The sequence below is a fragment of the Ictidomys tridecemlineatus genome, chromosome 5 (assembly GCF_052094955.1).
Source record: "Ictidomys tridecemlineatus isolate mIctTri1 chromosome 5, mIctTri1.hap1, whole genome shotgun sequence".
Lineage (NCBI taxonomy): Eukaryota > Metazoa > Chordata > Mammalia > Rodentia > Sciuridae > Ictidomys > Ictidomys tridecemlineatus.
The window spans coordinates 33,893,627-33,918,331 of NC_135481.1; the positions used below are offsets into that span (position 1 = coordinate 33,893,627).

The following is a 24,705-nucleotide window of genomic DNA, read 5'->3' on the forward strand; positions in this document are numbered from 1 at the left end:
GCTTGCTCACCATATTGACAGGAAGGAATCAGAAGGCCCAGAATAAACAGAGCAAAGGAGGAAGTCATGTTTAAATGATGTTGTAAAAACTGCATATTGATGATGTAGAGATGAACTATAATCATCCATGTTCATTTTGCCATATTCATTAAACCAAGTGGCTGTGTTATTGTTTTTAATTCTTCCAAGGCTCCACAGGACCCTCACATGAAGTCACCCCCTCCTCCTCCCTTCTGCTAAACCCTAATTGGCACACCACGTGCTACGGGGCAAACAGTGCTCAGCAACCATCTATCTTATTTAAGTCTTCTACTAGAGCTCACTTAAGGAGTAGCTGTAGGTTTTTCCCTTGAAGCTATTTTTATTCTCCCTTACTTGTTTGTTTTTTAAAGCATTTTTGGAGAGGTTTCTTTACCACTTGCTTCTGAAGAAAATCAGGAACACTAATTTGCTTTTGTTAGTTTTTGGAAGCTACCCCAATGGGAGCTTTTTGTTGTGACCAGGATTTCTGCCTGTGGAGGGTGAGGAGGGGAGTTGCAGGAAAGCTGTAGTGACAGATAGGAATGCCGTTAGCTAAGTGAACACATTCATTCACAGCCAGACCTCTGCATCATGGATTCAACCAACCTCAGATCAAGAATATTATTTTAAATTGCTTCTGTACTAACAGACACAGACTTTTCTTGTCATTATTCCCTAGACAATGCAGTATAACAACTATCACATAGCATTTATATTGTATTGTGTATGATAAACACTAGAGATGATTTAAAGTTTATGGGAGGATATGTGTAGGTTATATGCAAACACTATACCATTTTATATATGGAACATGAGCATCTGTAAATTTTGTGATCCACAGGGTTCCTGAAACCAATTGCCCTCAGATACTGAGAGACTCCACAACTGTAACGTAAAACTGAGAAACAAGACTTCTGATTTTGAGGAGTCCATGCAAACACGTAGACAAGACCACCCAAGAGCCATGCATTTTACTAAATCTGTATAATTATGCACAAAATAGCTATTGCTCTCTAAAATGGAAAATCCTGTTTTCCTTAGACATGGGAATGCACCACAGATGTGACACTTGTCGGTAGAGAAAAATCTATATGGGCTAAGAAGCTGAAATGAAGATGACAGCTCACATTGGGGTGATTGGGAAAGTATTCAGGATGAGGGGTGAATGGAAGAGTGCTGAGCTCACTCAGAAGATGTAAATTTTAGTCCTGGATCTACCATTAACTGGCATTGAATTGCTGTCCAAAATACTTCATCTCCCTCTCTGCCAGGAATCCCTTAACTGTAAAACCAACAGATCCGACCAGTGACAAAAGTTCCTTCCCATTACACAGTTTTGACTCTGCCTCAACAAGGATACAAGTACATATTGTATCCTTGAAACTGACTTTCAGTAATAAACTGTATAAGAAAACAAATGCATATTGGGGATTTATTTTGTTAAGCCACTGTCGAGGTCTATGACCTGAGGTCAAACTTACACATTTAACTCAGTAATCCATGTATTCCAAAATTACACTACTATGGGAATTTTAAGAGAAACTAATAATGAGCCTCAGCCCCTTTAAAGAGACTTAATTATCAGTGGAAAAAGGGGGCAGAGTTGTTCCTACATTATCTATTCATGACATTAAAATGTGATAATTTTAGAAGTAAATTGAAAGGCAATATATGATAAATAAATGCTGTTAAATGCAAATATCATTTACCCTCATCAACTACTATTTTTACTTATGCATATTACTTATTCATACTGTATTTATGTTGTAATGATGTTATACATGGTATTTTATATTTCACTATTTTCACTTCTATTGTCTCATAAACATAACAATGTTGTTTCTACATAACTGTTATTCTAATGGTTTCATAAGATTAAAGTGTACTGATGTGCCATAACATTATTATTATTTTGCTGGATTTTTAGTTTGTCTCTTTTTCCCTTTAATATTCACTGTAATAAAATGTTTGTGTTTAGCCTGTTTGGCTTTATTCAAATGTTTCCATAGGAGAAGAGCATCTAAGGCAATGGGTATGGGTTTATCTGTGATGTTTGCTATTGATGGCCATTCTACTTTCTAAAGGGTTTATCAACTGATAATGCCAACAACAATGCATATATCTATTACTTTTTAATCAAGCCCTCACCATTTTTATTAGTAGTCCTTTTATTATGTAATATTTTATGCAGCCAGAACTTGGCAGAGTGGTATGGATATGTCTTAAGCAAAGGTCTTATGATTTTGACCCTGTTCATAAATACTCTAAGTTTACCCTGGGGATTCATTTGTTCATTCATGTATTTACTCTAATTCATAAATTCAAGAACTCTTCATCAGGCACAACCATGCAATGACAAGATGTTGGAGATTCACGACACAAAGGTATGTTTCCCTTGGGGATTCATCTTCTCTAAGAGAGAAACAGAAAGGAGCACATCTGTGGTTATGGGCGTTACTTGCAGCATATTCCAAGATGCACAAGGACCCATAGGAAAAGACAATAAATAGCTCATTGTTTTTACTTAATAGTATACTTTAAACAAAGTATAGTGGATCTCTATAATTATCAGAACTAATTTTATGATCCAGGACTTCCAGGCCTTGATTGAGCAAATTAGTTCTAAAAGTAAAACTCAAATTAGTTCTAAAAGTAAAACTCACATTCAGAAGCAGAAACTTTTACAAAGAAATTGGAAAGAATTATAACCAAGTAAAAGTTAATTTTGATGCTCTCCAACTTCCTCTTATATGACTTTCTCTTCTCCTATGTGCTAATGCAGTGTCCAAAACATAATACTTAATAAATAAATCTGTGAATTTTATTTTCCATTTTCTCCTTCATCCCCAAGACTTATATATATATTTTTGGATTAAAATCTTTTCACCTGAAGAACTTTACACAGACCTAAACTCCAATAATTTTAAACATTCTCCAACAGTAATCCTCCCTCAAACAACAAGAAGCATCACTGAATTTAAAAAAAGCCATTTTCCATAATAGATTATTTACATGTATGATTTTATTCAAGTCCTACCTAATTCTTTTATCCCCTTTATCAGAGAACTTATGTAATTTGAAGAAGGTCAAATTGCTGATAGGTGAGAGCACTGGAACTTCTATCACCAAACTCATCTTGATTCTACTTGTATTATTCTAATGTCCCAACTCTGTAGAAAAGCCTAATCCCTAGGCCCAGTCTCCAACAGCATCGCCTGGCTACATGAAGTCTATTAGATGGTAAGCAAGGGAACCAAAATGCGGGGGAAATATATCAAATGCATTAGGCCAAACTTCCCTATGACCAAAAAAAAGTCAAATCTGTCAACTCAATCCAAATCTGAACTGAGCAGGTGACCTATAATACGGTTATTAAATAGTCTCCAGGCCACAGGGAATAACTTAATTGGATATTATTATAAAGCTAAAACCTCAATTTTATTGTAAACAATAGCCTCTGCCTACATATTTTTGCAATGGCTCATTAAGAACCTTCATGATCCAGCACTTCCTGCCCTTGATTGAGCAAATTAGTTCTAAAAGTAAAACTCATATTATTCCAGAAGCAGGAACTTTTGCAAAGAAGTTGGAAAGATTTATAAGCAAGTAAAAGTTAATTTTGATGCTCTGCAACTTCCTCTTATATGACTTCCTTTTCTCCTATGTGCTACTGCAATGTCCAAAGCATAGTACTTGCTAAATAAATCTGTGAATTTTATATTCCAAATGGTCCACAATGAGAGAATTCACCTTTTTATTTATATTCTGAGATTGGATTTCCATTCTTCAGAGTGAAAAAGTACCAAGTCTCCATTGATACTACATTTGGAAGACAAGTGCCACAGAAGGTTAAATTATTTTGTGCTGAATTTGGGTTTAATACTCATAAATATCTTAAGATGATCATTTCTGGACCTTTTCCAAAATCAAACAATGCTGAGAACTGAAGTGAAACTTCCCTCCATATCACCTTGAAAAACTATCCACAAGAACAGAAACTGAATTTTTATAAATGATACAACCCTTACTGCTCTGAGGTCTCATCAAGTTCCAGTGGTCCAAAATGAGAAGCCATTCTCTTCTCAAGTTGAAAGGAGTTTTCTATTAATAGCTTATAGATACTATTGGATTCTGTATTTCTAAATCCTTTTTTTTTTCTGTAGTATTAGGGATTGAACCCAGGGGCTTGCAAATGCTAGGCAAGTGTTCTACCACTGAGCTACATTCCCAGCCCTTTATTTTTTTTTCTTTTTATTTGAGAGAGATCTCTTTAAATTGAGGAGGCTGTCCTTGAATTTGTAATTCTCCTGACATAATCCTACTGAATAGCTGGGATTATAAGTGTTGTCCACCATGCCCAGCATGCATTTCTAAGTTCTTTTGTTTCATCTACTTTGTGAATATCTTCTTTTTAAAATAATTACATTTTGTGCAGAAATACTGATAACATGACACTAGCTCACAACATTTTAAGACCCTAAATGAGCAAATAGAAACAAGTGGATTCTTATAATATCCTCAAAAATAAGATTCCTTCATTAACTCTTAAAATGAACAAAGTATTTTACTCTGAAGAGCAAGAGATGGTGCTATCAACTGATTCAGTTTACATGGGCAGATCCAGAATGTTATATTAAAGAAACAAAGGTCCAGATTGTTTTTGAAAATTACATCTTAAAAAAAATACTTTGAGACCTAATTATGTAAACCTTTCTTACTCTTTGCTTTCACTAAAATCAGGTGACTAATCTTTTGGTGGGAAAATGTCACTGATATATGCTTGGTTTACAATGGAGTATGGAGACCACAACTTAGAAGTCAGTGTTTACAGAACTTCCTACAGTTAGTCCTGGATTCTTACCCTTAGAGGTTTAATGATGTTGGATGTTCTCCCACACTCCAAGCAACCCTTTTCCAGAGCTAACAATGCCAAACTTCTGTTGTGATTGAATAATGTCTGTATTATTAAGACAATCCTTCTGAGAGGACTCAATAGATAATTCCAAAGAAAAGACAGAAATCAGGGTCATGAAAGATTATTAATGTGCCTTTTATATTTACTACATTCCTATTTTTCCCTTTAGCTTGAAAGCATTATCTATCCATTTCTTAGATAAATTAGTGCCTATGAATTTTGTAAATGAGCTTGGTACATCAGCCCCACTCAGACATATGGTAGAAATTTCTGTAATGCATGCCATTCATCCTTAATGGTTTTTATTTTGAAATCTTCTTTGTAGAGTGCAGTTTAGTTCATTTTACTTCATGAAACACTTGTGTAAGTATTGTTCTCTACAAACAAAGCAGCATAATGTAGAAACAAATTATTTGGAAGTAAATTAAAAAGACTGAATATTGCAAAATGCAAATCACACAAGCCTTCCACTAAACTGATGAAAAAGACAAGGCAAAAGATAGTAGAACTAAGGGAAGCTAAGACAGGACCACCTGAGTGCAGTTTACACAGGGGCTCCTCATTCTCTTCTCCCTCTCTCCTTCTTCCTCAAGCAGAGAGAAACTGGGAAGCTCTGGTGAAACAAGAAATCATTAAGTCATCATATTGCTCTTGTAATCTTTTCCAAAAAAACAGGAAGAATTATTTACTTAAATGAAGAAAGCAGGAAACTTTGGGGCAGCATTCTAAGTTAATTTGAAGAAAGATATTTCTTTTTATACTTATAAATGTGTAAAATAATCCTCATGATGTTTATAGAATTATTTAAAAAAAAACTGCCCTACATTTATAACTCAATCTCAAAATGTCAGCACAAGTGAAATGGCAAAATTGTACGTGCAAATTTATTCTAGTACCAAGTTGAGATATTTAATGACTTTACTCCAGAGATTTAAAACTGGTTAGAATACTGCATAATTATTTTTTAAAAAATTTTAACTATTCACTAAAATGAAATAGTTAACCTAAGGTGAAGTGCTAAGAATTATAAATTAAAAAGAGCATTTCAAATTTACTCCAAGTTTATTGTATGCTTTTTACGAAACATTTTTTTTCCAGCAGATAAGTGAATTTTATAGAAGTTACTATCTTGACCATAGAAGGGATTCCAACACCCGCTCCGACAAGTATCACTTAAATTTGCTTTATTGGATGTACTTTGTTTTCTAACCCTTCCTTTATAATCTCATAACACTTTTCACAAATGTAGCTGGTCTTCCCAACAACCCAAAAGAATAATCCCTGGAGACATTCCCACGGGAGGAAGTAGGGAGAGTCGGGTCAAAACTCAACTCAGGCACTCTGGTCCACTTTCCCACATTCATGCCAACAACCTAGATGCACAAATGATCTCCCCTGTGCCACCTCCTTGGAGAACCTTTCTCTCAGGTTGACTGAGCACTTGACACAGCTTCAGGAGGCAGCGGAACACAGTGATGAGTGTAGACTGGAGCTGGCCCCAAGTCACCACGCCCTGCTCAAGGCTGGGTTTGCCACCTGGCTCTCAGACTCCACTCCTCCAGCTGCCAAACGGTATTAATAAGAGTATCTATTCCTAATGACAACTAAATGAAAGAATGTATATAGCTAGCCTAGCACGGTGCAGGGCACACAGTATTAATTAAGTAAATTCCAACTATTTTTATTATTGCACAGTACACGCACAAGCTATTCTAAAATAAAACTACACTTTGCTTTGGAGAAGGCATGAGAGAGATCTATTTTAGTTGACTACATTTTTAAGGAAAATAAATATTTGAGGAGTGTTTTATTAGCATGGAGCTGAGCATGGGTCACAATGGGGAAAATTAATTTCTAAATCTTTTATAGTTAACATTGTTACATTGGGACTACATCTTTTTCTTGAACAAACTGCTAAAACATTACACACACACACACATATCAACATACCTAATTTGATATTTAAATGCTTATTCTAAAACATATTCCAAGTAAAATAGGAATGTTTATGTTATCTGCCATGGTGGGGGGCACAAATACACACACACTTCTCAGGGTACAGAGTGGGGTGTGGCACACAGCTTTGCCTGGCTTACCACACACACAAAAAAAAATATTCTGCCCACTAGCAAAAGCCCTTTCTGGAAAGGTGTCCTTAATTCACAGGAATTGCAGAGTTCTCCAGCTGGTGTAAGTCCTGGTCGGTAATGAGAGGAGTTGAAACCATCTGTTTCCATAACTTTTTTCCCTACCTTGATATAAACCTCTTCATTAGCCAACAAGTCCATGTAACCATCCTAACAGATTTGCTACCTAAAATATTTTTGTGGAAAGATTAGAAACAAAGAAACAAAAACAAACAATTGGACTTATAGGCAGAAATTTTCAATTTGACCCTATGAGCCAATTACCTATTGCAGATGCTTAGGCACACAGACAAACCAAAGGGAGAACTGCAAAAGGGGAAGTATCTTTCTCTCCACTTCTTTTTTCTTTTTCAGTCCACAGAGTGATGCTTTTAAAGAAACCTTCCAGTAAGGGACTCTAAATCTTCATTTAGGTGTTTAGAGAGTACACAAGCCTATCAACACATAGATGCCCTCCCTCCTGACACAATTTTTTTTTCTTCAATATCCCCAGGCTGTCAAAAATATTAGTGTCAATGAAGTGGAATTAAAATTGGGGGTTCTGTATATAGGAAAAAAAATGTCTTTGAATCCTGGCTCTCTTGCTTGATAATTTATTAACTCTTCTCAGTCTTCCCCAAATAAAAGACACATCTCATTCGATTGTATGAGTCCAGGTCCCAGTTTGTGCACCTTCAACGTGAACAATTTGCTTTGGAATGAACAATTTGCTTTGGAGGCATGTGACACAGAAGCCCTTCTAAGCAGGAGGAACAAAGACAAAGGCGGCCAAGGTATTACTGTCCTCACTTCTCCCACTGTGTCAGCATACTATCTTAAGGAACACTTAAGATCTTCAGCACAATGGGATCCATGTTTTATATTTTTTTAATTTAGTTTAATTTTTTAACTTGACAAATATAATTGTGTATCTGTAATGTGTACAACATGACCTTCTGAAATACACATACTGCAGTATGGTCAACCAACATGTAATACCTCATGAGATTGTCACTTATTTTTTTGTAGTAAAACACTTCATTGTACTTTCTTTAAAAAATATGACATAGTTTTATTAACCGTGGTTACTGTGTAGTACTAGATCTCTTGAACTTATTCCTCCTAACTGAAATTTTATAGTCTTTAACCAATAACTTCCTAACTTTGTCTCTCCCATCCTAACCACCATTCCCATAAGCTCTTATAACCACAATTCCAATCTCTTCTTCTTTAAAATCAACTTGCTCAGATTCAACATATAAGTGAGATCACGTAGTGTCAACCTTTCCTTGCCTGGATTATTTCCCTCGATCCAATGTCCTCCTGGTTTATTCATGCAGTTGCAAATGATGGAATTGCATCCTTCCATGGCTGAATAGTATTCCATTTTGAATATAAACTGAGTTTTCGGTATTCATTCAGCCATTCATGGATACTCACATTGACCCCAAAGTTTTAAAAAGGAAAAATAATGCCATAGAGATCAAGAAACATGAAAAACGATTTATTGCTAAGTTTTGAAATGGATTCGTTCTGGTTTATTAAGATAGTTGATGTGGCTGAAGGAAGAGAGATTAGGAAGCACAAGGGGCTGAAGACCTTGAGTCTGCCTTGGACTTAGAAATGTCTAATGCAAGTAAGACACTTAAAAGAAGAGACTTACCAAGATAACTGATGTGTTTCTGGACAGTTTTATACATGTGTGAGACAGAAGAGGAACAGAGAAAGGAAGCAGAAGTCATCTTGGGCCCTAGTTTCCAGGTAATTGCTGCTATAGAGGACCCAGCGGAGTATATAGGAGATAGGAAAAGATTTACTCATCCTGTTCTGTGATGGGAAAAGAATATATAGTTTCTTTATTTCTTTGGTTCCTCTTTGAATTTTTCCTTTCCCACTTAGATTTCCTTGATCTTAATTGCTTTTCTCGTTTGAGAAGTCTCCTTAAATTTAAACATTGCTTGTACTCAAAGTGAAGCAGAACTATTTAGTCATTTTCTAGAGGATATAGTCTTTATATAGTACACGCTAAGTCTTCCAGATTTTTTCCTTTTTCTCTAAGATTCCTGGATTGACTGCAGGTTTATAACAGTAAATGAAAGGCAGTTACGATCCTTTCCGGTGAACTTGGGATGCTCTTGGGTCCCTGACATAGAGGAATAGGGCTAGTTTATTCCCCACCCCATAGATAACTTGGAATAATATTCAAACTATTTAACAACAAGTTTGATATGACATGAACCAACAAGAATGGATACCAGTCCAATAAAATAGAAAAAAAAACACACAGACTATAAATGATGCAAATATGGTGTTGCAAGTCTGTAAAATATATGTCCTGTGGGTAACTATTGAAATTTGACTGTCTCAGCTAGTGTTCTAGAAGGATCTGCTGGAGCTCATACTGGTGCCCACATCAGTCCTTAAGGCTCTAAGTCCTTAAGGCTTTCTAAGTCCTTAAGGCTCTATCCATGGCAAGCAGCTGCTTCATTCAGACCCTGGATCTCAGCCAGTTCACTGGCTACTTCACAATCTCCACATCCCTTCACTAGGATGTGACTTCTGAAGCCTCTCAGAAAGCCCATCAATCAAGTCAACTGTCACCACCACAGCTCTGCTCTTACCCATGTCATGCTGCAACTTCTAAAACCCTACAGTCTCCTGTAGACGATCTGGAAAGCACATCACTGACATGCCTACCCAGCTCCACTCTCTAAACATTCACACTTTTGCTGGTCTTGAATTCAAAGAGGGAAGATCAGGATACTAAATATCCTATCATCTTTTCCCCTAATATCAAAATTGTCTTTTCTGCCAAAATCCTTTAGGGCCAAAAGAGTAGGCTTTCCAAGTCCTCTGCCTCATGTTGAGTTTGCCCTCCTCTCTAAAATGCATTAAAACCTTCTCATCTATACATCAGTCTTGGCTCTTGATTTGCTACTGAGCACTAATAGATTTAGAAAATTGTTTCCTCTTAACAGGACCTGACTTCCAAGATCACGACTACGCCAAGCCAAAGAAGTCAAGGTGTTAGTCTATGAATAGTGAGGTTGATAAGTGGGCCTTCTGTTTAACACTAGTACCAACGTGGTCCTTTTCTAAGACAATAAGCATCTTGGCTTTGCAAATGATTTAAACACATAAGTAGAGTATCTTTTTATGAATATGAGTCAGATGTTGACAACAAAAATTTTGTAATTTATTTTGAAAAATTAGCAAAAAGATAAGAAATATAAGTAATAATAATTGAAACACTACTTTATGTTTATATGTTAAACAGTATATTAATTACAGGCAGCTTGGAAACACAAATCTCAGTATCAAAGGAATAAATCAAGACGTTTGTGATAAATTGGCCACTGCTGTCAAAGAAATAGAAACTAGTAGACTGGGAAAATCCCTTCAGTGCATCACGGATCATCAAACACGACTTTAGGCTATGTTAGGATTTTCTTCTTCACTAATTTTGTTGTTATAGTTAAGTCAGAGGCTATGAATAAATCATGGTGGACTTATCTCAAATAACTGTCTCCCACCCCTGCTCTTACTTTTACTCGCCATCCTAGGTCTTCATTACAAGGAGACACTGCTGCAAATTCAAACTCTGAGATAAACATTTTTTTTTAAAGCAAGCTAGAACGGTAATCTGTTCATCACCAGCAATCTCATCTGAAAACAGAATTTGAGAGGCCATCCAAACCATTCTTTTGATTTTGTTACTCTATTCCAAGTATTTAAAGAGGCCAAATTCACTGCCAAATGCTTAAAAGAGATAACACATGGAGGATCCGTAAAGACTGGTCCTCTAAATATCTGGAAGGTAATCTCCTAGGCAGAGCATGACTTCTGATCATCACAGGCGACCATGGGAATAAACTCTCACAGAGTCAGGAAAGAACAATTGCTCTTGAGACTACTGAAGAAATAAAAATTTAAAAAATAATAATAAAAAAAACACCCACTGAAGAAGTTCTAAACCACTGTTTAAAACCCACCTCCCAAGGTATGTAAACTGAAACTTCAGGAATGCCAAGGTTCAGATTGCCCACTTCGCCACATCCACCAACAAGTGTTTTCTGAATTTACAAGTAATTTCTTTTTTCAACAGTGCTAAGATCGACTAGTCTATCCTATTCAAGACACCGTTTTCTAGCGTTTAGAATCTGGCATTTTTCCCAGTTACTAAAAATTCTAATGAAAAGAAGCAGTCACACAAACCCAACCCGACAAGCTTAAGATCTTTTGTTGGTTGTCGTCTATAATTGATATTACGTGTGTATTTAGAATAAACGGACACTGCAGCCTTGTGCCAGTCCCTCATTCTAACATGTCTCACATTCTCCTGAATTGTGTGCAACTCCTGAAATTTCCAATCATCTTACTTTTAAATACCTCAGCTTACAATATGAAAGGGCTTAGAGCTGATTTAAATTAAGACATTTTACATAGCTCTGCCTGCACTCTTTCAAAATACTCAGTCAGTTAACATAAGCTACCTTCCAGAGGATTTACTGCTTTAAGTCAGGTGGAAAGGAATATTATTTCATAACCAAAGAAGAAGGAAAAGAAAGAAAGAAAGAATATGGGATACATAATAAATCAAATAGCTAAAATAAATAAATAAATAAAATAAACTTTCCCATGTTGTAGGACAGTCTATCTTTCCCCCACCCTTTAAAGCATTGTGCCAAACACTGATTTCTGAACACAAGAAGCCCTCCAAGATGTCTCAAAAGGAATATAATGTTCAAAATGTGGCAGCCCCCTTCTATCAGGCGGCAGCTCAGAAAATCTCTCTGCAGCCTCCAAAATATTGCAGGCTCAATTACCCTCAGGGTGCAGTGAGCGGGCAGTACCATTAATCATTCCCAGGGCACTAAATGCCCTGAGAACAGTTTTGAGTTTGGCAGCATTAGGAATGTCTAAGAACAGCTCATTGCTGACAGCTGGGCCATGCTGCCACCTGGAGGCCAGCAGGAAACAGTTCATTAGATACCAGTCCATTTCCTCCAGTTCACCGTGTGGACCAAGCTGGATGAACATCCCTTGGAAAGTAGTTATTGCTCTTCCACCTCCCTGATACCCTGCTGGGATTTTGCTTTCCATTGCTAAGTAGCTGTGGAGCAAGTGGGATTAATGGCAGTAGGTGAAGGCAGGTGGCTAGGGGAGCTGGCCTTCCCTGCTTTCCTACATCATACCCTCACCACCTTGGAGTCCCATCGTTGAGTGCACCTTTTCTCTTATTCACCTCTTCAGTGATCACAATTAGGGAATCTCATGCTGTTCTGTGAAGATACTGTATTCATGCCTAAAGTACCTGGACTCTGAATGAAGAGGTATGCAAGAAAATAGAAGGCCTTGCCCAGTCCTGATGAAGGGTGAGCATGAGGTGCTGTGTGGTCCACGGGAGGGATACCTGAGTCAGTCAGGGTCCCAGAGGAGAAAGGATGTTAGGGAAGTCTCCCATGGGCAGAATTCTTTAGCGGTGTCATGGAAAGAAAAAGGGAGTTCTTTTGAAATCTGATGAGTCAATAGTCAAATCCACAGTCCTAACCAAAAACATGCCACACATCCAGTTTTCATTTATCTCACCTGGAAAATTTTAATATTGATACCCACTTTATAATGTTATCCCAGGCGGGGGGTGGGGAGGGACAGAAATTGTACTGGTCAAAGAGCAGGAATAGTGTACTAGCTCAACACCAGATAATAACATTTTGTAAAAGCTGGGCTCATCTGAGCAGAGAAAAGAGGCAGGGAAGGGACCCTGCATGCCAAGCAGAGTAAGAAAGCAATGTGTCCAGAGGTCTTCAAGAGCATATTGTCACCAGACACATTCTGATTGGATTTTCTTTTCATATTTCTCTACATCCCTCTTTCCAGAAAATGAAACACATCTTTTAAGTTGAACTCATTCATGATAAGAACATTTGTTTGGAGGAAAAATAGGCACCTGGGAATGATTCTTCTTTTCATCAGATTTCCTTTAGGTAATTTTGTGGAAACTTGGTGGTGCTGATCTGATAAAACGAAGGCACCAGTTGGTCTTTATAGAATGTACCAGTAAGTTTGAGTGAGCTGTAGTGACACCTACTGGTAAAATGAAGGGAACTTCACTTGACACAGAACTTTCCATGCTGCTATTTTATGATCAGAAACAATGCAAGAAAATATCGTTTTCCACATGAAGTATTTTTCTACATGAAACAAAAAAAGTTTATCTGCAAAGACAGGCACATTCACATATAACATACTCAGGTTTGACTGACTTCCATTTTCAAAACGAGCTGAGTCAGAGAAAGAAAATTGATTTTATTTCAAGGCATCAAATAACTAACTGGATTTTTTGAAATCTTTTATCCACTTCTGGCATTATATATACAAGTCCCTATGCAACATTCTTTAATTAAAACTAAGAAGTAAAATATTATGGAAGTTATTTCTGACCTGGTTCTTTGAAAAATGCTGATCTGACAATTCCTATTGAATGCCTTCAGGATCAACCCCCAAACTTCCACCTTGACCTTAGAGCCCCCTTATTCACATAGTGCAGCTTATCCATCTAGGCCTTTCCTGGCCAAAGCATCTTCAAGGAGAATCCCTCAATACAACCACAAGTCTAGTTTGCCTCTCAAAACTCTCTTTCAAAATGCACCTGTGTTTTGACAAGCATTTTTAAAGGTCCTGTGTGCTAGAGTTAAAATGATAAGGATTATTAATAACTTAACTTTTACATCTCCTTAGTGACACACCTTCAAAACACAAAGTTAGTCCTTCTAGAAAACCAATTTCATTATTATAATAGGTTCAATCTCAGTCATTCCTCCACCCTCCATCCAGAATTTATTTATTGGCTACTATGCACTGGGCTCTCTGTTAGGCATGCGGGGGAACAAATGCAATGACATGTCAGACATCTTTGTTTAGTAGAATTTAAATTCCAATCATCAAATCGAGCGGAAAAGAGTTAACCAAACAAACAAAAGAACTTCAAATTGTAATATGATCTATTGAGGAAACAATAAGAAGTGCAAAATGAGAAAAGAATAGCAGGAGGTATCATGTGGATAAACAGAAATCAGGAAAGGACAATAAGAAGAAGAGTCAAGAAGACTAAAGGACAAGAAGCAGCTGTGGAGACAGAGAAGAGTGTTCCAGGCAAATGGAACAACATGTGCAAAGGCCCTGTGACAGAAGAGGATTTGCTTATTCATGGAAGTAGGGAGGGAGCAGGGAGAGGCAATTTTTGAAGTTGGTGAATGTGGTCTTAAAGATTCCCTCCAAAGTACAATGGGAAGCTTGTGAATGATTTTAAACAAAGACGGATATAATCTAACTTATGTATCAATATAACTAATACATAATTGAACTTTATTTCACACACTGAACTTATCCTTACAAAAGTTTTATAAGATAGGTATTAATATCCTCAATTCTATTGATGGGAACAGAAAAGTAAAGAGAAACAACCTGCCCCCAGTCTCACAGCTCATAAGGGGCAGTGCTGGGACTCATACTCAGGATAGCCCATTCATGGGGTCCATGCTTCAATTACTATGCAATTATAGCCTCTCAGATCACAATTACACCAAAAGCAAAAAAAAAAGAAAATGCTGGAGCACAAGGCAATGATCCAGGCCAGAAATGATGGTGCCATAGGCCAGAAGGATATCTGTGGAGAGTGCAAGAATTAAATGTAGTTGTGATGTATTTCACAGTGAATCCTATGGGACCTGTTGGTAGACTGAATATTTGTAGGCCTACTGGGAATGGATCCATCAGTGAAAGTTGATTTACACTATAAATATGGTTTTCTCTATTGTGATTATTCAACAAACATTTTATATGTCACCAGAATATCTCTATTAAGTTTTCTCTTTTAAGGCGAGCATATTTTCAAAGAATCTGCAATGCAGAATAATTTTCTTCTCTATGTCCACTGAGACAATCCTTTAACATGGTTCATGTTTCTGGTCAAGTTTATGCACATACATACATACACTTGTATATATAGTATCCTATAGTATGCATAATTTTTCTGTATTTTTCTTTGTATATAATCTATTTTACCTTGTTAATAATTGTTCTTTGAAAAATTGCCTTTAAGTGATGCTTAACATTCTAGTAAAGGCTGGGAGTATAACTCAGAAGTACACTGCTTGTGTAGCATGGGGTAGGCCCTGGGTTTAAACTCTAGCACCACCAAAAAAAAAAAATCTATTGTAAGGAAATGCTATATTTTATTGCTTTTGTCCTTATCTTTGGGTAGCTGTATCGTTTCTATTCTTGGCCCTAAGTAACTTCCTTTATATAAATCTTTGTCTGATACCCTGAACATTTCCCAAGGCAAAACAACTAAAATTGGAAGTTCTAGGTGTAATGGAATAGATTCAATCATTGATAAATAACAATTACACATTTCATTCCACTAAGATGTTGCAATCATTGAAACTTCATAAGAGCTATGTGAGAGAACTTGCAAAAACGCAGATTACATGGTAGGTAGATGCAGCAATGGTGTCTATGGAAGTTCTTTCATTAAAGTTTCAATTTAATCAATGAATAGGAAGCAATGCTTTCTCTGTAAGAGGTACTGAGCACAGTATTAAGTATTGTATAGTCTTTCAGGAGACTAAATGAAGTCAGGCAGCAGAGGAAAATTATATGATAACTGCAGGAACCTCTGTAAGATTAGTGAATATAAAGGATACCATAGTTCTGTATTTTTTCTTAGATGTATTCAACAGGTTAGCAAAAAATAAGAGAGTGGGATTTAATGAGGACTAAACTTCCAATTCTTTTATCTCTGGTCTAGACTGCTGTGCAGATTTCAGTCTAATGTGCGACAGTTCCTGCTGGACTTTGTGCATTCTCCACTTGTGCTTAGTTTCCAACTTTCTCTTGAACAGCTGTCCCCAAATCTAAGGCTCATTGCTTCCACCTTGTAAAGATATACTTGCTCTTTGAGCTTCAATTCTCCCATTAAGTCTTTCTGTCCCATCTCTCAACCAAATTGAGATATGCATCCTTTTTCATAGACCACTCAAATACTGTGCTGATCTATATATTTCATTTGCCACATTTATTCAGTATCTTTATTCTTGATTCCTTCAGGGCAAGAACCTCTTACTTTCTTTGTTTTGCACATTTCTTTTATCAGTATCTGGCACATAGTCCTGTTTCAGTATTTATCCATGTAACTAAGTGGGCTTTTCCTAATTAAGGGAGAAACTTCCTTACAGGGCTCCATCAGCAAGAAATCAAATTGCCTCGACCATGCCCATACCATAGCCTCATTACTAGTGAACACACTTGACAATACAAAAATAACAGGCTTAGGAAACAAATTATTTAACTGCTAGACAAAAGTGCTAAAAACAAGACAAGCATTTGCTCCCACATGTTGCCTATATGCAACTTTTAGTCTATCTTCTCAGCTTGAGAATGATAACAATAATTATAATAGATATTGTATTTATATGGAACTTTTTGTAATTATAAACATTTACATATTTTTACATGACTAGAACTTACAAACATGCACGCAGGCACACACACATTCACACTCTTTTCAAAAAGAATGTCAAGTTGAACTATAGAGATTTCTTCAAAGAAAAAGTGTCTTTGAGAAATCTTTAAATATTTAATTGGCATTTGACCAATTTGATAGGGAAAGGTAGATATCTTAGATTAGGTATAGTTTCAGGAAAACATCTAAAGGTTAATAATCCATAAAGTTCTCTAATAAGTTGGATCTTTGTGGGTAGGAAATTATAGCTCACAAGTCTGACAGTTTCATGAGGTCATATATAAAAGGCATATTAAAAGAATATGCAGAATAAATGAAGTACTTACTTTTACTTTTAGTTGTTTGTTCTACCTTTAGGCCGACACAGACATGGAATAAAGACAGGAATGGCCAAATTTGGACCTAATAACATATTACAAGAATTGCAGACATACCATAAATATTTCATTTCACTATTTATACAAATCATACTAGAATGTGGGAATAAAAGAAACCTAAATACTGTTAAACAATACAATATCCACTAAGAGTCCACTTGGATCTTTAGAGGCAGCTGTTCTTAAAAGTTAATTCACTTGAAAAATGATCAAGTTGCTTTCTCACTTTTTCTCTATGAAAGTAACTTCTTATGTACTCTGTATGAAAGCAGATGCTACCAGCCTTTGGGTTTAAATTCATAGCCCCCAAAGTTATTTGTACCTCAACAAGCTCATGAAGGACATTTCACTGGATACCAAATCTCTTAGGAATAATTTCAAGACAAATTATCTACCCACATGTTATTAGTTTTATATCTAGCACCTTAGCTAGCTTATTTCTGAGGGGCTTTAGAGATCAAAAGGAATGTGGAAAAAGTAAAGAGAATCAAAGCTTAAACATCAATTTGAACTGAGCTTCACAATGAGAATTTACTCCTGCACTTTGTTGCAATGTAATCTATAAATAATCCTCTGAGGTTCACTTGCCAATTAGGAATCATCACATGGCATGCACCTTAGATGTCAGCAGTTAATTTGCATGTCAATGAAACATTAATTTGAAGAAAATTTTAAAGCTTTATGCACTATTTATATCATAATTGAAAGCTCAGTAAGTGTACTAATACACTGATCTTTATTGTATCCAATGTGCTTTTTAAAAGGCCAAATTTAAATGATCAGTGTTTCTCATTGTCTGATAGTTCATTTCAGCTCAAGACAACAGATCTACATTTTAGGCTTTAAATTATTTTAACACAAACTGTAAACAAGATGTCGGGGAAAAAAGTCATGCCTATACTGGGGTGAGAGGAGATGAGTATCAGATTTATATCCAGAGGTAGCTGGTTAGAGTTGGAAGTTTAATTCAGAGTTTGTGGACTTATCCATAAACATGTCATTCTTAGTCAATAATTTAGTTTTTTTAAAGTTTTTGCCTCTTTTTTTTTTCCTTTCGCCCCTCTCTTTCTGAGATTCCTCTCTACGTACAGTTAAAAGGAACAGTTTTGTGGGTGGTCCCTTCTGAAGGCTGAAAATGGTTGTTGATTCAAGTACAAAGGGAAACAACCAGTGGGCACTTAGGCTTAACTACAGTATTTAAGGGCAGTACTTAGAACAAATACTGTATTTACATGGACAGAAATTTCAAAAGCTGCCAGCCTTAGTGGGGTTAGTTTGCCTTTGGAATTGCCACACCTGTCAATCATGCCCAGCTAAGGTGGCAAGTAGAAAAGCCAATGGAGTGGGGTTGGGGTGTGGAGGAAGAGAAGGAAAAGTGAAGTGTCTAGGAGTTTCCAGTACCATAGACTCACAATATTTTTCCAACATTTATTTTCATCCTCACTTACTCAGACTACTTGAATTTTAGTGTGCCCAGAGGGGAATCCTTTCTAATGAAAAAATATGGTTACTTTGGTTTACTGGTTAGTGCCATAATAGTGTTTTTCTAGAAAGTGACAGCTAAATTTCATTAAAGATAGGATTTGGGCTTTCATTTTAATGCAACAGATGTGTATAGATATTGACTTATTATTAATTTGTTATGTATTTATAGCTTTTGAAAAATCCAGTCAGGATGTCTTTAGATGAGAAATCATCCTTAATTTGTTTAATATCCCCTCTGCTTTTGCAATATTAGGCCTTAAAAACTACTTATAGACTTGATTCTATTTCTAAACACTTATTCACATCTACTTTGATGGCCTGTCTCCTTACAAATTAACAAAAACCAAAACAAAATTAGACATCCAGGCAGACAGACGTCATAAGTAGAATAAGACAAGATCATTGAGAAAGATAACACATATATGTATCCCATGGAGCCTTATATGATTAATAAATTAGATCTCAGTTTGGCTCTGAGTCTTCTAGTTCTCAAAGCAAGAGAGAAAATGAGATCAGGGAAGAAATTCACATTACCCCTGAAAATTAAAAAAAAACAAAAAACTAATTCATCAAAACAGAGCTGAAGACAAAAAATACACATAATTTGCATTATATCTTCACTTCGTATGTTTATACCTTTATTAAGTTGATTTTCATTTAAAAAGAAATATGATTATTGATTTTTAGCCTGAAAAGGTAATTCAATACTTTTTCTTCAAATTAGTTTATTTGAGAAAAAAAGACTATAAAATTTAAATGAACTTAATCCATGTAAATTGAGTGTCCAAGATCTCCCTTAGTAAACACTTAATAAACTCTCCTAGAAGAAACGTTTAATAACTACTCATGGGATAAACTGAGCTATTTAACTAAAATTTCCCCCAAATAAGCATTTTACCTTTTTCATTTGTACAAACACAGACAAGCACGTCTCCAAAAAACAAAAGTATAAGAAAACAAATAGTAGGTGGTTTTCAACACTTAAGGAGAAAAGTGAATGGCACTAAAGTCACCATTCAAATGTAACAAAGAAAAGCTACCATGATACTCGACAACTTTGCCTTATGATATGTGAAGTTAGTGTCTGAATTACTCAAATGTATATTATGTGTTACATAGCTTGGACTTTGAAAGAGTAAAGAATTGTTCCATGAATTACCCTTCTTTTCCTGTAAAGTCCTGATTCTTTCCAGTTTAAGGAAAGTTATTTTATTTCTTTCTTCACCCCGTCCCCCCCAACTAATTCCCACAAGTTTTCAACAGGAAGTTCCTTTCCAGATTATGTTGAAGATATTTATACATAAATCTATGACATAGAAGAAAAATAACAAATGATTGAGGGCCAACAGGTATTAAATTAAAAGGTGGTTAATTTTGAAGAAGGAAAAGAGACCAACATACATTCAGCAAGGGCATGAATGACAGTATATAGTACAAATAATTCTCTATTTGGGGGTCCTGAGAAATTTCAGCAAGTGGTTGTAGAGTAATGAATGTTTGTAATTCATTAGCTACTATTTTAAAATGCGAAGCACACCATGACATCAATGATGTTCTTTTTAATCTCAACAAACAGGCTACTACAATTAAAACACTTGCAAAAAGACAGTACATTTAAATTTAAATTTGATGAAATTTCAGTGTTTTATTAATACTTTAATATTTCATAATTCTATAGAATGGTGAGAACATTCTGAGATTGGTTTTAAGATACATGTGCATATATATGTATATATACCTACTTTTAATGAATACTTAGTAAGAGCATTTCTATCCTGAAAATTTCTTTTTTCAATATTTCTTAATAAGATTTTATTGCAACCTTAGGAAAATATTCAGATTACTTAATATATTTCTCCAAATAGAAAAAATAACAACAGTTAATGCTTGGTTTTCTCACTTTCATCTTCCTTCAGCTCCTACACAACAAAACAATGGTTCTTTCTTCATGTGGAAGAGTAAACTCAATAAACGCAAATGGTTAGAGGGCCTCACAACAGTTAAATTATGGCTTTACAAGGAAGTTTTCTTCCCTCTATGAGGAAACAAGTTTAGAAAGACTTTTTCTAGCATTCTTTAAAGTCATGCATATTTCAATGATATAATTATCTTGGCAACACTAAACATGGCTGACTGATAAATGAGACCAAAATAATTAAGTTCTGTTCTTTGTACAATCAAGATTTAGTGCAGTAATCAATCTGCGTAAGAATTTGGAGTCTGGAGATTTCAGAAGATGAACAAGCTACTAACTAAAATTGGTCATGTGGGAAGGTAGTTAAATGAGTGTACAGTTTAAACATAGCTGTGGATAACTCTCATGCCTTAATCTTCATTAGAACTTGGTTGACTCATTGCTTATTTGGTTCTGTACAAAGTTGGACATGGTAAGCAAGTAGACAAAAGAACAATTGAAAAGATAATTGAATACATTCAATAAGCACTATTGGTATGGGAAATGTAATAGAAAAATAGGCTAAAACATAAAAGTTCTTTTTGAAGCCAAAAAAATAAAAAGAAGTACAAATGTTGCTATGAAAAGTGGTAAAGATAAAAACATTAAAGTGATAAAGAAGAGAGAAAGAGAACACAATATACTTTTCTACATGTATATTTGTACAACTGTGAATATGGATTGGATGCCTATTTAGGTTTCTACTTATATTTTTCATATATAATTCAACTCCTCCCTTTTTAGAATAAATCATAACAGCTTTCCACACCCTAAACAACACTCTCACTGCATGTTTCCCCTCCCCCACCTCTGGAACTGGATTGTAGTCAGAGAGGTGTTCATGTTAGGTGTTTCTCCCTTGAGGCTGGAACTCCAGGCTTCAGCAGCCTGATGTACTTAGCAGGTCCCTCAGACATGTCAAAGTTAAACAAGACCAGGGTAGTTGGATGTGTTAGTGTCTACAGGGATTTATAATCAGCTACAAATATATACATGTACATATATATGTACACATGCATATATATGTGTGTATATATATATTATATATACATGCTATATACATGAGATAATTAAAAAATCTCTCAAGAGCATACTTTGATTACTACTCATGGACATTACAAAAAGAAAGAACACCTTTCTTAGCAAATGCATCCTTTGTAATGGGCTAAATACTAGGCACCAAGAGCAGGTGATATCATTGTAATTTAAAGAGTAGATAAAGTAAAATAAGAATATCTACCATCCAACAAAAAGACTATACACAAGATGTCTCTTGGCTTCTTCAAGGAGGGATAAAAGGCTCCCTCTGACTCCTGGTGCACATCTCTGCCTCCATGAATGTTAGTATGTGCTTAGGGTGGGGGAGCAATGAACGTCTGTACCAGTGCTTGGCTATTTGTAGACTGGAAATTGCACTTTGTTTTCTTAAAAAACGGATTTATCTTCCAGAACCATGCAAATTGAATAGCTGAAGGCACAAACAGAATAAATGCACATTATTTGCAAAGAAGGGAGAAAAATAAACCCCACCTAAGGACCTTTAAGGGAAACAGGTGCTAGCAAGAGAAGGCAGTCAGTTGCCAATAACACTTAAAACTCCATCTTCGTTACTCTGAAAACAATTTCAGTGAGGAAAATATCGTGCCCTGTTTCTGAGGGTTTAATTCACTAGGCTGTCTCTCTGAATTAGAGTCAGATCTAAGTTTCGCACTCACGAGCGGTTCTTGCTATGGACTACTCTTGCCCTCCAAGCGGAGAGAAGTCCGTTTCCAAAATAGGTAAGCCGTTTTCCTACTGGCAACTGTGACCCTTACACCCCCAAGTCGTCACTTTTATTTACAGCCCGGTGAGCGACGTCTGTGTCGCTCAGCCGGGCCCCAGGAACAGTCACCGCGAACAATGAGCCAGACAAGGGATCCACCCAGGGAACGCCAGCTCGCCGGCCGCGCGCAAGCCCGCCAGCACGGGACGCTTAGGGCTTCGGGGTTCTCGGTTTTCCCTCCCTTCCCCCTTGCCACCCCAAGAAAATCCAGAAGGTAGGTCGTTCCGTACACTCACACACCTGTGCTCACCCAGTCAGCCCTTCCTCCCACCACCCACCAGTTAAAGATGCTGTACCTAAAAAGAAAATTAGAAGAGGGGGGCGGCGTAGAGGTCCCTCGGGCCGCCCAGCTGGATCCAACTAGCCCAGCTGGGGGCTTGGCAAGCACTTGCGCCCTTGTCCGCGGCATTTGGAAATCCCAAAGGATTTGGGGTGGGGGCAAGAGGTGAGGCCAGGAGCCATAAAGTGGCTTCCGCTCCCTACCCCTGGCCTGGCAGGGCTCTGGGATCGGGTAAGACACAAAAGATGGGCAGATCAGTGCCAACAACTCTGCCGCCGCCTCCGTCCACGTTGGACATAGGAACCGAACAGTGGGGCCTCGGAGCCGAGTCCCCGCGCCGGCCGGGGCGCGCCCGGCGGCTGGAGCATCCTTGACGCGGCCGAAGCTCCCTGTGCGCTTTTCCCGAAGCTCCTTTCAGAAGCTCTTCGTTCCTCAGATAAAGGTGCAGAGACGGCGGAGGAGAAATAGGAAAAGCAAGACTTACTTGGGGGCCGGAGGCTGAGCCGGACTCGCGCTTCGGACTCGGCAGGTGTCTGGTACCGGGGCCCAGGCGGAAGGCGCTGGCGTAGCTCGGAGCAGTGTCTCCACTTAGGAGAGGACGGGAAACTCCCCTTGCCACACGGCCCGGCGCCGCGCTCCTGGCTGTCACCGCACCGAGCGACGCAGACTCGGCCCCCACTGCCCCCTCAATCCTGACGGGTCTCTGCCTTCCTCTCCCGCTTCGCCCGCTCGCCAGAGACCACACCCTGTCACCCCGGCAGCCCTCCACTCCTTCCTCTTTGACACTTCCACCGGTTACTCCTCCGTCTGCGTCCTCCCACCCCCCTCAGCCCACGTGCTTCTGCCGCTCCCTCGGCTCTGAACTTCCCCTACAGGGAGCCCCCACCCACGCTCCATAAACCTCTGGGTTTAGGAGGAGGGGAAAGGTCTCGGGGTCCTCACCCACATTCCCCCTGCACCTTTGCACCTTCGGTGCACAGGACCTTGCTTTGATAGATATATTAGATGCTGTAGCTATATTGTGTACTATATATATATATATGGATGTATATTTTTAATGAGTCATATGTCACTTTTAATATTATAGAAATGTATTCCCGGGAGTCAGAGTAATCACCGAGCAGTTATTCATTGGCCTTTGGGGTTACATGTCAGCTCACCTTTCACCACATGCAACAAGCCCGGCAAAGTTCCTGAACAACGTCCTTTAGTCAAATCCAAATCAAACATGCCATCCTCCACTGATTTCTCCTTTTTTTTTTTTTTTGTTATTGTTGTTACAAAAATATTTAATATTTACTTTTTCCTGTTCCAGCAAAGTTAGAAATTACTTTGTAAGAGCTCCTTCAGCACTCTGTACATAGTCTCATGAAAATAATCACATCTTTAAAAAATTATATTGTCTCTATTGATGGCCCATAAATTTCTCCGGACAAAACTTCATATATCACATTCATATTCATAACTTTATCAGCAACTCCTAGCATAGCCCTAACATTGTCCTCAGGATAAAGTTATGTTCAAAATTTTGGAAGAATGAGTGCCTTCAAATATGAGAAGCTTTGGTGATTTTATATCATATTTAAAGGAAAAAAAACACTTAAATACTTCCTTATAACCCAAATAATAGGTCTTATAGAAAACTAAAAATAATTTGCATTGACTATGTGATTTCTCATACACTCCTTGATTCCTTTAAATGAGCCTACCTTGTAAGTATTACCCAGTTTTTCTAAGATGAGACTGTCACCAAGATTGATAACTTTTTAGTCACTATATGTGAACCTTGTGAGCCTCCACGTCTCCATGTCTCTTCACACCATCACAAGCCACAAACAGCCGGCCTTCTTCATACAATACCTGACTACCTGCTGCCCAACCACATGGCTGAGCTACTACCAGCACCACAGAGAGCCCGCTCAGCATCTTTCCTTCCAGCAGAGCATTGGTTTTCCCCTTGTTCTCTTCTTTTACTCTGAATCTCCTTAAGTCAGTGTCAGAGAAACAAAAAAAAAAAAAAAAAAAAACAAACCCAGGTACCTCTTTTTCCCCCCACTCATTTTGTAACTTTTAAAAATAATATGGTTGTAACTTTAAAAAATAATATGGTTGGAACAAGATCCTTATCTCTTTAGTTTATCCATTGAAACAAATAGCAGCTCATGTTAAGTTAGATCATCTAGTAGTCATTGCTCCAAC

At 37.2% G+C, this 24,705-nt stretch overlaps 1 protein-coding gene across 2 annotated transcripts in view; it reads right to left on the reverse strand.

Annotated features, from left to right (window-relative positions):
* Nucleotides 1–23,266, reverse strand: part of Sema6d (semaphorin 6D) — a 579,921-nt gene extending 556,655 nt beyond the window's left edge. For both annotated transcript variants that reach the window (XM_078049659.1, XM_078049658.1), the window contains exon 1: nucleotides 22,991–23,266. The gene's annotated coding sequence lies outside the window, so the exon portion shown is untranslated. The remainder of the gene's footprint in view (nucleotides 1–22,990) is intronic.
* Between the last annotated feature and the right edge of the window lie 1,439 nt (nucleotides 23,267–24,705).